Raw genomic sequence first — 14,244 nt, 5'->3', positions numbered from 1 at the left:
TTTAATTGAAATAATATTTCACCATAGTACATGTATTTAGGTAATCTGCTTCTCTCCTTATGTTTAAAACATCTTTATAAAGAATAACTGAAATAACACATTGTATGGAAGGAAGGTTTTGATATGCTTTTTAAATCACAGCAGACTACCATTGAAGACTTGTTTATTTCTCTGAGATGAAGTGATACTAAGGACTATACTGGCATGGATGAAAATCAATTTATCATTAACATTGATAGAGTATTTTTCATCTAAAACTTTTATACTGAAGTCTTTCTCTTTCAACTTAAAATAGGATTATATTTTATGTTCTGTTTCATTGCATGCAGAACTCAATTATTTAAGGTAGAAATGGCTATTAAATCTCTTTAAACTCTTGCATTTGTATTTGAGTTAGACACATTTTTGTAAAAGGACTAGGCTTTTTGTGTTTTGTTTTTTGTTTTTTGAGAGGGCAATTTTATTTCCATATACCTCTGTGGAGTATGAAGTTTGCTTTCTGACTAAAAATATTTGTTTGCTATGTTTGTTTGTTTGTTTTTTACCCAATATTTTATCTTACTCATTTTTGTATGCATCACAGCATTTATTTAAAAAGAGCTAGGAAATATATAAATGTATGACACCAACTCATTGAACACCTCAAACTTACACAATGTTATATTTCAATTATATCACAATAAAAAATACAATAATTAAAAAACCACCACCAACAAAAACAAAACAGAAACAAAAACAAAGAAGCCAGGAAAATCTCAGAAGATAAGCTGCCCTATTTTTCAGTACTATACAAAAACAACAGAAATGGGAATCTGAAGCTAGAAAAGTTACCCTGAACCAAGCCTGATTCTAAAAGTTCAGGAAAGCCTATTTCACACAAAAATAAGTAATATAGAACTATAGTTATACAAAGTTGTTATAGCCTATAGACATTGAAAGTACATTAGAAAGGCATACCCATAAAGTGAAACTATGACTTATTATTTAAAAACGAGTTATAAGATGTTCTGAAAATGACATAAAATGTGAAAGAATACCAAAAATCAGAATTTGAAGAACTTAGAAAAATACTAGAAATAAAGGGAAAAAATTCAGAAATGAAGACTAAACTAGAATAAACACAAAAGCAGTTGAACAACAGATAATCCCTTAAGGAAAATAGCGTTTAAAAAGGATGATGGCTTTATAAATCAAAAGATATTGAAAGGATTCAGTGAGAAAATGACAGTTTTAGAGATTAAAAAATTCAGAACATATATACAGAACAAAATATGAAAAATACGTTGCCAAAAAAAATTATTTACGACTATTGAAAGAACACCCTGCCTACCCAAGAATATTATCTCAGATAAAATCTTTGGGTTTAGCTATCTAGACAAAAACAGTAAGTGACTTAGAAGAGCAAGACTAACACTATGCCAGAAAAAAAAACATTTAAGATATTTGTGAAGGAAAAAAGTGAGCAAAAGATTGTATACCTAAGAAAATGGATTTTTAAGTATAAAAACCACTGCTCAGACATTCTCAACATGTAAGAATTCAGGAAACCTTTCCTTTGCGTACTTCCTGAGGAGTGAGCGAGCTGAGGATATGCTCAGGCACGGTGGCAGCTGGGTTTTGGCTTATAGTGACATCAAGCTCATTTATCTGTGAACCACGCCTGGATTTTTTTCTCCTTTGAACTCCAGTCAAGTCATAGATTATGAGTTGAGGGAGAGATGTTAGTGTCTTGAAGGTAAGTGACGTGAGTTCTGGGCCACCTTTTTGGGAAATTTTGAGCCTCTGGACCAGCTTGGGCCCCATCCTAAATATATCATGGGTTATTTCTATGCTGGCTCACCCTTATGGCTTGGTGGATATGACAATACCAAGCTTATGATGGGCAACTCTGGTCACATAGTTATGCTATGATATAATTGATGATTAGGTGCTAAGTCACTTGTTCCAGTGCCCTGTCTTTCTTTGGGCCCCACTAAAATCTTCCCAGTCATCTGAGAAATGGTTTGAAGCATTTCCCCATGTGTATTTTGTGTTGTCTCCAAAATCCAGAAGACTACCAAGTGTTGTATCCCTTCTAGTGGTAGGAGGATCAAGGTGAATAGTTTGCCCCAGACCACTGGCTGGAGAGATGTGGAACGAGTCTGAGGCCACATGTGGTGGGAAAAGACCTCCACTAAACCAAACCCAGCCTTCCTGTTGACCAAGGAAGGCATCAAACATGAGGTTGTCAGACAGCCCAACTGCCAGTTTACCAAGAGCCCATTCATATCGTGAAGCAGAATTACTTAGGCAAGCCTTGTCTTAATTCTTGCTTCACAGGATTTTGAGCTATAATAAAATCATGGTTATTTTAAGCTTAACTTTTAGATAGGTAGGTCACATAGCAACTGGATAACAAAGGATAGTAATAGAACACATAAATGGCTCACCTAAGATCACATAGATATATACTGACAGCAATAGGACAGAAACCAAGGTTCTTTAGACTGCAGTGTGGAATTAAGGCATTTTATTCAATAATTAGGTTATTTGATTAAATCATTTAAATTTAAGATTACTAGAGTTGAGAAGTGTTTTAAATGAATCTGAGTTCCAGTTGCAGCTCTAGAAGTAACTGCTATGTAAAAGAATAGTCGAAAAGAAAGTATTAAGAATAACTTATAGCCAAGTAAATGAATTATTTTTGGCCATACAAAGTTTACTTAAAATTTATAATGTACAAAGGGTTATCTCAACATAAATCACTGCACACATTTGTTAACTGTGAATATTTAAATATCATTACCGTTTGCTGAATTCTTCATATATTTAGTTTATACTAACATTATCTAGGCCTAAGCATAGGGAAATTCTTAAAAAGGCATCTCTGGGCCAGAGGACCCATATGCGTCCTTTAGCTCCAAGTTTCTGCAAGCTGGGAGAAATCTCAGGGCAGTGTGTGCTGGAGTAGGGGCAGTGACACTAAGACTCAGAACTTCTAAGAGATGGTCAATAAAACAGGTTTCCTTAGAGCCTTTGAGTCATATTTTAAATTATTAGGTTATTGCTTGGTTACTCAGTGGAAGATAGTTTATAAACTTAAACCACCTATCTCTTCCTGGTTGTTTCTTATAGGTAGCTATTAAGCTTTGCAGAAGCAGTTTTTGAAGCACAATTTCAAGGGGAATTTAAACAAATTTTCTGTTGTTGAAAACAGTGTTCATGTTCCTAATACTTCAGAAACATTTAACTCAAACTACAGATTTACCTCCATCTTGTGGTGACTGTCAGAACTGTAACATGAAGAAAGTTAAGAGTAAAGTTTAAAAACAGAAGCTGGAAAATCTGAGATTAAAAGCAATTTCTATCTTTAAGCTTTTGGAAATATTAACAACTTTTTTATATCTTTGTTCTTTTGTGCCTTTTTTTGAGGCTTGGGTTTAGTCTTACTGTACATATTTACTTTTTATCGTAAATGATCAAAAATGTGTTTTGGAGGGAATGGACAGGTATAAATAAGCCATTTCTCTTTTTCAAAGTTTTCATTTGAGCCAGAACGGAAGGATTTTTGATCTAGAAGAATTAAAATGTGGAAGCATTGAGTTAGGTCATTGATTTAAAAAGAAGAAAGGATCAGGGAGCTATAATTTAGTATTTCAAGTACCTCTACTACTGTTTATATGACCTACAAAAAGAAGACATATTTTATGTACCTATAATCTCCCATATCAGTCAATATTTGGAAAACTTTGTTCAACAACCAATATAAGTAGTCTTTATTGAGCTCCCAATATGTGTTAAGGCCTTAGAATACATCAAGGAATAAAGACGGTTACCTGCTCTTATGGAGCTAACATGCTAGGAGAAACAGCAGGACATCATGGCAAATAAGTTATTGTGTAGGTTAAACGGCAACAGGTGCTATGGGGAAAATGATCAGAAATGCTGGAGTATTAAACAGGGCACTCATGTATGCTTCATTGAGGTGGTGAGATCTGAGCAAAAATTGAAGGTCAGTGAGGTTGTTAGCAGAGTGCAGTCTGGGGAAGACCATTCAGGCAGAGAGCAGCAAGGACATAGGCACGAGTTTGCCTGGTGTGTTCAAGAAACAGCATGGAGGAGGCTAGAGTTGAGTGAGCAAGGGGTAGAGTAATAGAAAAAGAGACCAGAGGTAATAGGGGCTCAGATCACATAGGATCTTCCAGACCTTTATAATGACTGGCTTTTACTCTTCGTGGTAGGCAGAATAATGGCCTCCAAAGAGGTCAGTGTCCTAATCCTAGAGTCTGTGAATATGTTACATTACATGGTAAGGGGAATTAAGCAGATGTGATCAATGGTTTGGGCCTTGAGATAGGGAGATTATCATTGGGTATTTAGGTGGGTCCAATCTAATCACATTAGCTCTCAAATGGTGGAACTCCCCTCTTTCCGAAGTCAGAGATACAGCCTCTGGACTTTGGGGACAGCCTTCATCTGATAGCAAGGAAACGGAGATATCAGTCCTACAACTGTAAGCAAATTCTGGCAACAATCTGAATGAGCAAACTGGTTCTCTCCTAGAGCTTCCAAAAAACAACACATTCCTGCTGACTTCTTGATTTTGGCTTTTTGAGACTAAGCAAAACTCAGTGGGGCTCGCTGGGCTTTTAACCTATAGTAACTAAAATAGTTTGTGTTCATTTGATTGGCAGTAATAGAAAATGAAACGGAGCGATTGGATACTTTTGAGTAGAGAAGTATCATATGATTCCTTTTTTATTTATGTAAATTTCTATCATCTCTTGACAACAAGTGGTTTTTACAGTTTCTTACTATGGGTAATCACCTTTCAGCTTTGATAGTTAACAGCCGAGTAGTTTATATCCTTGATATCAGACACTTATGGTAGGCAGAATAATGGCCCCCAAAGATGCTGTATGAAAATTATGACAACTTGAGAAGCCTTTTACACTTTCTGAATTTCAGCATTAATGTATGTCTTTTTCAGGAAATCCAGATTAATATGATCTGGAACAATTAAGTGAATGTAATTCATTTAGAGAAAAACTGATATTAGCAAAGCCGAGCCTGAATTACCTCTGAAGCTGATTATAATCTACTTTCTCTTTTTTTTTTTGCATTTTTCTTTCCACAAAATAAGTCCCTGTTAAACCGAATTGCTAAAGATTAAGCGAGGAATAAAAAGATATTAAGATTATCTTTAAGTTCCTGTCTCAGTGCTTCTTAAAATTTGGGTATATTTTCGACAGCATTCCATTTTGGCTGCCTCAAGCAGAAGCAGCACCTGAGTTTTATGGCTCAATCCTAAGTAAATAACCATTTGCCTTCTAAATTTGTATAGAATAGTAGTTCAGTAAAACCTAACTTCATTTCAGGCAGAACATTTCAGTTTGGGACCACAGAGCTTCTCCAATCAGCTATGGATAAGAAGTTCTAGCTGTGGTAAAATATGACAAAGGGAGACCTTTGGGCCAACATGCTGATAGGTGAAAAAGGGGATTTAGCAGTTTTTAATAGAGTATTCTTAAAAAGAGGTTTCCTTAAAATCATCTGTATTCGGTATATTATATATATTGATGGAAGTGAATCCTCTGTTGTACTTTCGTGTTTCAAGATAAATTTACCCAACTCTGCACTGGAAGGCCACTAGCTTAAAAAACTTACCTTTAAGTGATAGAACTATACTATGTAAGCATTCTTAGGGAGAAACTGCTGTTCCTCTGGAGAAGAAAGAATTTAATCCTCTTTGTGGTAAAATGCTGGGCACAACGGATATGCTGTTTTCACACTACTTCCTAAAATAAAAAAGATGAAGTTACTTTACCTAAGATTAAGTTCACTTGTGTACTGAAAATTGCATCAAACATTAAGGCAATTGGTTCTCTAAGGGTCAGTAATGCCTGTTCACATTGCACCTTCAGCATGATGAAATTTCTCATAGCAAGTTCCCGTTCCCATTGAAACCCCAACCCAAATGTGACATCAGTTAAAACTTTTGAAATATTAATGATTAATATTATGATTAATTAGGACACAAAAGTTAGTACTATGTAGTACTGAAAACCATGGAGACTGAGGGCTTGTAAAGTTTACTGTAAACTTAAGGAAAATGGATTAAGAGGCTTCCCTCCTGGAATTTGTTGGGAGACCCAGACTGTATTGCAGTGATTCAGGTCAGACCTAGAACACTCTACACTCTACAAATCAAGACTTCAGTAGGATGCTCATCTAATTCAGTTCTAGGGACACCATGATCAATTACTTATACCAAAGATATCTGTGTGTGTATGTCATACATTAATTAATGCTTTGGCCGTACTACCCATTATCAGCCTTGTCTTCAGCAATTAAGTGTTACAACTTGGTCCATTATCACTGTGCCATTATCCCCATTTAATTTAAGGAGACAAGTTTGATGGCAGCAGTTTCCTCTGTTTTTCCTGGCCTGCAGAAAACAGCCATCATAGAGCTTTAAGGATGCTGGAACTTGCCTCATCAATGTATCTTGGTGAAAGAAGGGTCCTCTTGGCCTTTGCAGGGGATATATAGTTAGGGAGTAGATGATAAAATTCACTCTAACATTTCAGTCTACCAAGCCTTTGGATAATTTCCTCTTCCAATTCTTAAAAGTATTGTTTGGGGACCCCTGGGTGTTGCTGAGAGCCCTTCAAGGTATCCATGTGCTCAAACCCTTTTTTCATAATACTGACATTTGCTTTTCCATTCTTATGTGAGTGTATACTGGAGTTTTTCAGAGGCTACATGACATGTGATAATATCTCTATGATGGCCAATGGACTATGTGCTTGTATATACTGTGTTTTAAACTTGGGGGGGTTCTCAATTTCCAGGAGTGTTAAGGGGTCCTGAGACTAAAAACAATGCCCTCTAATATCTCAAGGATATTGTTGTTTCAACTTGGTTTAATGTGAAGTATCTTTGATTTCACAGATTTTCTCAATTGTTTTGTATTTTTCATTTCACTGATTTCTGCTCTAATATTTATTACTTCTATTTGTTTTAGGTTTAATTTCTTTTTTCATTTGTTTCTTATGGTAGAGCTTAAGCTATTGATTTTAGTGTTTTTTTCTAATATAGGCACTTAATACTATAATTTTTTCCTTAAGCTCTGCTTTAGCTGTATTGTACACATTTTGAAATGCTGTGCAGTAGTCCCCCCTTATTTGTGATTTTGCTTTTTGCGGTTTCAGTTACCTGTAGTCAACCTTTGTCTGAAAATATTAAATGGAAAACTCCGAAAATAAACAGTTCATGAGTTTTAAATTGTGCGTTGCTCTGAGTAGCGTGATGAAATCTCGTGTGGTCTTGCTTGCTCCGGCCCACGCTGGATGTGAATCATCCCTGCGTCAGCGTCTCCATATACGATCCCAGCTCATTAGTCCCTGAATAGCCCTCTCAGTTATCAGATCTACTGTTGCAGAATCACAGTGCTTGTGTTCACGTGCCCCTTATGTTACTTAATAATGGCCCCAAAATGCAAGAATAGTTATGCTGGCAATTCGGATATGCCAAAATGAAGCCCTAAAGTTCCTTCCAGTGAAAAGGTGAGTATAGTAAAATAACATGTTGAGAGAGAGAGACCACATTCACATAACTTTTATTGTAATATGTTGTTAAAATTGTTCTATTTTATTATTTATTGTTGTTAATCTATTACTTTGCCTGATTTATAAATTAAACTTTATCATAGGTATGTATAGGAGAAGACATAGTATATATAGAGTTTAGTACTGTCTGTAGTTTTAGGCATTCGGTGGAGGTCTTAGAACATATCCACCATGGATAAGAGGGAAACTACTGTATTTTAATTTTCATTTAGTTAAAAATATTTTAAAGTTTCTCTTTTGACTTCCTCTTCGACCTACGGGTTATTTAGAAATGTGTTTACTTTCCATGTATTTGAGACACCTTTCTCTTACTGATTTCTAGTTCTGTTATGGTCTGAGAACGTACTTTTATGATTTCTATTTTAAATTTGATAAGATTTGTCTTACAGCGTTGAATATAGTCTATCTTGTTGCAAGGTTTATGTATTCTTGGAAATAATTGGGAATTGACTGTATATTAGAATGTTTCAGAATAATGCAAATAGTGTGTGAAATGGTAGGTAAATCACAAAAAAAGCCGTTATTCACCTCGTGTCCATTCCCCCTTACAATGTGACTTTGTAGCTTCTTGCATCCTTGAATGGGGTCTGTTTCCTCACCTAGTTGAATCTGGGATGACCTAGTGAGTTGCTTGCCATTGAAATTAATGAGAATAATAGTGTAGAAATCCCAAGTCTTGTCTCTCCTGAAACCCTGCCATCAGTGTAAGAGCAAGCTTGGGTTTGCCTAATAGAAGCTGAGAGAGTATGTAGAACAAACCCTTGGGTTGATCTAAATCAACCCAAGCCTTGGGAGATCAGCAGAGCTCTCTGCCTGACCCACAGCTGATTGCAAAGGACTGAGTGAGGCTAGCTGATGCTAGAAGAACTGGCCAACTGACAGATTTAGGAGGAACAATAAATGGTATTTTAAGATTCTGCGTTTTGGGATAGTTTATTATGCTGCATTGTGACAGTTAATAATTGATACATGGTCCAAGCCTAAATTTATTTCTCCAGAGTTTGCTTACATGGAAACATATATAGACACTAAAGTTACAAAGACTTTCAAGTAATTAAATTCAAGGTATCACAAATTATATGGTGACAAATGTTCCCTGCAAAAGGCACATCTCTTCATTCCACCTTTGATCACCTACATTGATAAAAAGACACCCTATTCAGTAATGTTTCTAAAAATAATACATGCTTCCCAAACAGAGACAAATGAAAGACAGTTTAGTGTAAATGATTAAGAGTGTGGACTCAAGTCTGATTCCACTAACTGTATAATCCTGGGAGATGATATTAGTGTCTGTCACCGAAGACTGTTGAAAGAATTAATTAAATTAATGTATATAAAGGGCTTACAACAGTGCATGGCATCTAAGTAAGTATTATATAACTAAATGTTAAATACGCTATTAATATTGTTAAATGCAGACTTTCTATTAGTGGGACATTAATAACTTATGTACTTTAAAAAAATTACTTCATAAAGAGGTCAGTCTTCGAGAAATAATTTTACTGATGAGTTGGATAAATATTAATGTGTTTAAAATATTTTATTCCATTTTCAATCACTGTACTCGAAATGCTACTTAGACCAACTTGCTGATAGAGAGTATCAATCAGGCAATAGAGAAGTAATGGCACTTATAGATCAGTTCAAGTAGCAAATGTACATTCTGTTAAGTGTTCTAAAGCAACCTTCCCTCAGTGTTTTTAGAGCTATAGAAATTTGAGGTTAGCAATTCTGATAGTGCAAAAAATATGAATTTTTAAAGCTTTAAAAAATCCTTAAAGTTTTAGCTTTGGTTCTTTGCTGGGCATGACGCTAATTATATTACCATTCAGCTAAAAGGCCCTTGGCATCCTGCTATAGATAGTAATATTTATTTATGTTTTTATTAAGTTTGATAGATGCTACTTTAATCTTAAATATAAAAAAAAAAAAAAAACCAGTCCGTGTAAAAGAAAGGTTTTTTTCCCAAAGTGGGGAAAAATAGAGGGATTGGAATGTGAAGAGTCATAAGAAAATAAATAAAATACAGCTGTATTATACAAGTATGTATGTCTGTATTTACATTATGGTCTTTTCCAAGAATCATTTGAAATGACTTCTAAGAATATATATAATATAACAGGATGAAAATTACTTAAAGGGAACATCAGTTGAATAGCACGAATAGGAAATTATTCTTTTCATCTGTCTTGGCCTTTTTAATGGAATCTTTCAGGTTATATTTTACTGAGCATCTACCATTTGTAAGGCACTTTATAAAAACCGTCACTATTCATAAAGCAAGCTTTGTATAATTGTTCCCATTCTACAGGCAAGGACATTGAGAAAGTACAGTTAAGCAGTTTGCCACAGGCCATAGGCATGGTAAGGAGTAGAATTTGATTCAAACTCAGATCTACTGTCTTTAAAGTTCATGCTCCTCCCAGTGGTGGTTGTCAGGTCAGCCCTGCAGGACCCTGTTTAACCAGAAATGCTTAACCAGAAATCTGTTTTTATGTGTTTACACAATAGGACTTTCACACAAGGCCACTTTTGAATACAGCTTACATATTTTGAACACATTTTGCGAGTTAACAGAAAGGGCACGCAAATGGAAATACATTATGATATTATTTAACTGTTAAATGTATTGGCTTCTTGGATGCTAGGTCATAGCTCCTTGAGAACTGAAAGCAAATTTAAAAAAACTATCACTTTCATTACCTAGTGTCGTAGTACTTGCATTTAGTAGGTGTTCACTAAATATCTGCTCTAATTACGTAGAATCGAGCACGATGAAAGATGCGCTTTCATTGAGTAGGTACCATTAGTCCCAGCAAACTAGAAATTAGGATTATCTGAGGGCAAGGACCATCTGCCATGACTGCATGACCAGGGTTAAGCTGGGGGGGGTGGGTGGGGGTGACGGAGGATTGAGAAAAACACAGAGATAGTATACAAAAGCTGGAGCCAGGTAGGACACTGCACTCTGCTCAGATACAGTGACCCTGAGGCAAGCTCAGCCAGTTTATTATATATGTTTGAAGGTCGAGGAGGGAATGCGAGTCTTCTTCTCAGGACTTGAAACTTGCTGGCAGCAATAATTTCCCAAGGCCTGCCTGTACCTAGAAGCAGCTGTCTGTTAACTGTTTCGCTTCTCTGTCCTTGACAGATTATAACACAGCCAAGCATGGCTTTGCCAATGCTTTGGCCACAGGATCTGCAACACAGTCAAGCATGGCTTTGCCAATGCTTCGATCACAGGTCTGGCTCAGATCTGGCTCTCTACAACCATCAGTTATTTTTAATGTTCCTAGGGCGTTTAGAAGAAGATGAGAACTTAATAAATGTAAAACAGTTTTGTCATATGTATATCATCAATTGGCTAGATTGGAAAATATTTTCCAAAATCTTTATGTGTTCAATATGAAATAAAATGACCATAAATTATTAATAGAAGAATTTTACTAATAAGATATAACAAGAACTACAATGGAATATAAAATTTTGGGTTATAGACCCCATATCATTAAGTTTCTCCTGCTATACAGTTTAAAATTTGTCCATTATAAAGCATCAATATAGTATATACTACCTTAGCATTCTATCTGACCTCCAATATTTATAGTTTAGCTCAAAAAAGTCCACATTCTCATGTCACAAAAACACATTTAGCTCAAGTGAGTTGACTTCCTCCTTTATAAAACAGTTGTACGTGATTAATGAATTAGTCTATTAAACCTTGAACTGAAGAGGAACAATCAATGGAGCAAACATTTTTGATCCATTAGGTACAATGTTAACTCTCAAGTAAGCCTCTTTAGTGGAGCTGTATTTTCACATAATGTTTTCAGTGTGTTTTTTTAAAAGAAGAAAAGTTCTCAGTAAGGTTGTGGTACTTAAGTATTAATAAGCATTGAAGTCCTAACAGCATTGGCTGTCAAACCTGTGTGTATTAATGTGAATTAATGAGGTTTTCTTCTCTAAAGAGAAAAACAGGTTGTTAGAGGTTAAACAATGAGGAGCAAAACAGGCAATGTCAGTTTGATAGAAAGCCTTCCATTTAGAAGAGTGACCTTTAAAAGGGAATACAGAAATAATCTCAACATAATCACTTGGTATAATATTTTGGGTTTACAGTTTAGGTAGCAGTAAAGCATATTTATTGATTGATTTGATTTTTTAAAATTGTGCCCTTTGGGAAATCACATAATTAGAACAAAAAGGCAGTGATGATAACAAAACATGAGCAACTAAAACAATCAGAATGAAATACTGGTTTTAAAAGTCACTCTTTTAATGATATACTACTGGGGAAAGTCAGATATTTTTAACTCAGCTCCACATTACACAGAGCAACTAGAAAATAGTAGTTGGTGTGGAAGGGATAATACCTTAGGGCAATTCAACCAATACATTTTCATCTTTAGTAATTCATAGTTTCAAATTGATCCAAGGATTCTGTTATTTAGAATCATGCAAGAGTTCTCAGATCTTCTGTAGTATAGCACAAATAACACTTCTACCATTCAGACTGAGCAGTTAGGTTTAATACCCAAAAGGAAAGAAGGAAGATGTTATGCTCTGGAAGACTCTGCCAGAGGAAAGTAGAAAGACTGTTACTTCTGGTTCTAGAATATGTTGGAAAGAGGTAATTAGACACAGGTGTGTGACTTATTCTCCAGGCTAATAAATATTTAAAGCAAGAAATAGAGTAACTTTTGTTCCTTTCTCCTTTTAGAATGTTAGCAGGAGGCTGCCACTTAGGGTGGCTCTGTGTGAACACTGGAGGCAATAGTGAGGCACTGGTTGATGAAGGTAGATAGAAAGCGAATCTGAGGCAGCATTCCTGGATCCAAGAGAACAGCTGTATCTAGAAGGGATCTTGCTGGGAACGTGCTCAAAGTGGTTTGCTGCAGTGGTGGACTGGGCCAGACACTGAATGGGAGTTGCTTCCAGACTCCATGAGGACATCTTCACAGAAAGCAAGGTCCGATTGGGGATTGAGTCACTGAGAGTTGGGTAGGGTGGGGATAGGAGTTTCTCTAGATCAGAACAAAGATTGAGTGGGGATAGGAGTTTCTCTAGATCAGAACAAAGCAAAGATTACAGCCCATGTATTCTTCCGTCATGCAGTTTGGTACAACCAAGGATTGTGCCAGCCATCCTATAGTGGGAAGCCCAAGACTAAGGTGCTGGCAGATGTGGTGTCTGGTGAGGGCCCACTTCCTGTCTTGTATATGGCCATTTTATGCTGTTTCTTCACATGGCAGAGAGTCAGCGAGCCAGAGAGAACAAGCTCTCAGTGTCTCTTAGGAGAGCACTAATCCTGTCATGAGACTTCTTCCCTTATGATTTAGTTACCTTCTAAAGTCTACCACCTAATACCATTACAGTGGGGGTTAGGATTTCAAAATGTGCATGGGGGAGTGATGCAAACATATAATCCATAACATGCCCCTTGAAAACAATAACAGCAGCAATACCACATCCTCTTAATGCAATTTCACCCTCCTTCAGTCCCTTATCTCTTCTTTATAGCAATACTTTTCAAATACCTCCAGTTTTTCTCTTCCAGTTTATTAAAAAATTCCTGCAGTGTGTTTTCATCTCAAACATTCCATTGAAACTGCTTTTTCGAAGGTAACCAGTATCTTCCATATTGGTTAACTCTCCGTCTTCATCTGATTTGATCATCAACAGCATTTGACACAGTTGATCACTCTCTTTTTCTCTTTCTCTTACCTCACTGGCTGCCCTTTCTCACTCTCTTGTTGGCACCACCTCATCTTTCCAACTTCTCAGAGCTGGAGGTCCTAAGAGTTTAGACCTTGAATATATTCTCTTTTTAAACCTATACTCAGTTATTTTGTGATCACATCTAGTCTCATGACTTTTAATATCATTCCTATGCTGTTATTTTCCAATTTTTAAATCCAGCAAAAACTGTCTTCTGAATGCCTAATGCCTACAGTAAATTGCCTATTCAACAGCTCCACTGTGGTATCTAATACACACCTCAGACATAACATGTCCAAATGAAACCTTTTCAGTTGATGATAACTCCATCCTATGCCTGTTCAGGCCAAAGAGCCTTGGAATTATCCTTGACTCTTCCTTTTCTCTCACAATCTATATCAAACCCACCAGCATATCCTAGAATCCAGTTCCTTTTTACTACAACCACTACCATTTTTTACTATTTCAGCTTTTTCTCTCTAGAGTCTATTATGTAACCAGAGTGATGCCTTTGAAGGTGAAACCATGCTACTTCTCTGCTCAAAACCCTCCCATGGTTCCCTGTTACCTTCAGTAAAAGCTGATTCTTGTCCTGGTTTCCACATAGTCTTCCAGCCCCTTTTCCCCTACCTTTTTAGCTCATCTTCAACCACTTTCTCCCTTGCTCGCTCTGCTCAGACTTGTGTTTGAAAAACAGGTCTCCTGCTTTTGGATCTCAGGGCTTTTGCACTTGGTGTTTCTTTTGCCTAGAAAGCTCTAACTTTACTCAAACTCTCACCCTATTTGTTTTTATTTCTCAAATGTCACATACTCAGTGGGACCTTCCCTGATTACCTTATTTAAAATTGCAGTCTCTACTCTCAATCTAGCATTCTCTGTTCTTTTTCTGGTTTTGCTTTTCTCATAGTCTTTA

Source organism: Pteropus vampyrus, unplaced genomic scaffold (assembly GCF_000151845.1).
Source record: "Pteropus vampyrus isolate Shadow unplaced genomic scaffold, Pvam_2.0 Scaffold2, whole genome shotgun sequence".
Taxonomy (NCBI): Eukaryota; Metazoa; Chordata; class Mammalia; order Chiroptera; family Pteropodidae; genus Pteropus; species Pteropus vampyrus.
Note: the sequence above shows the minus strand (reverse complement) of the source record.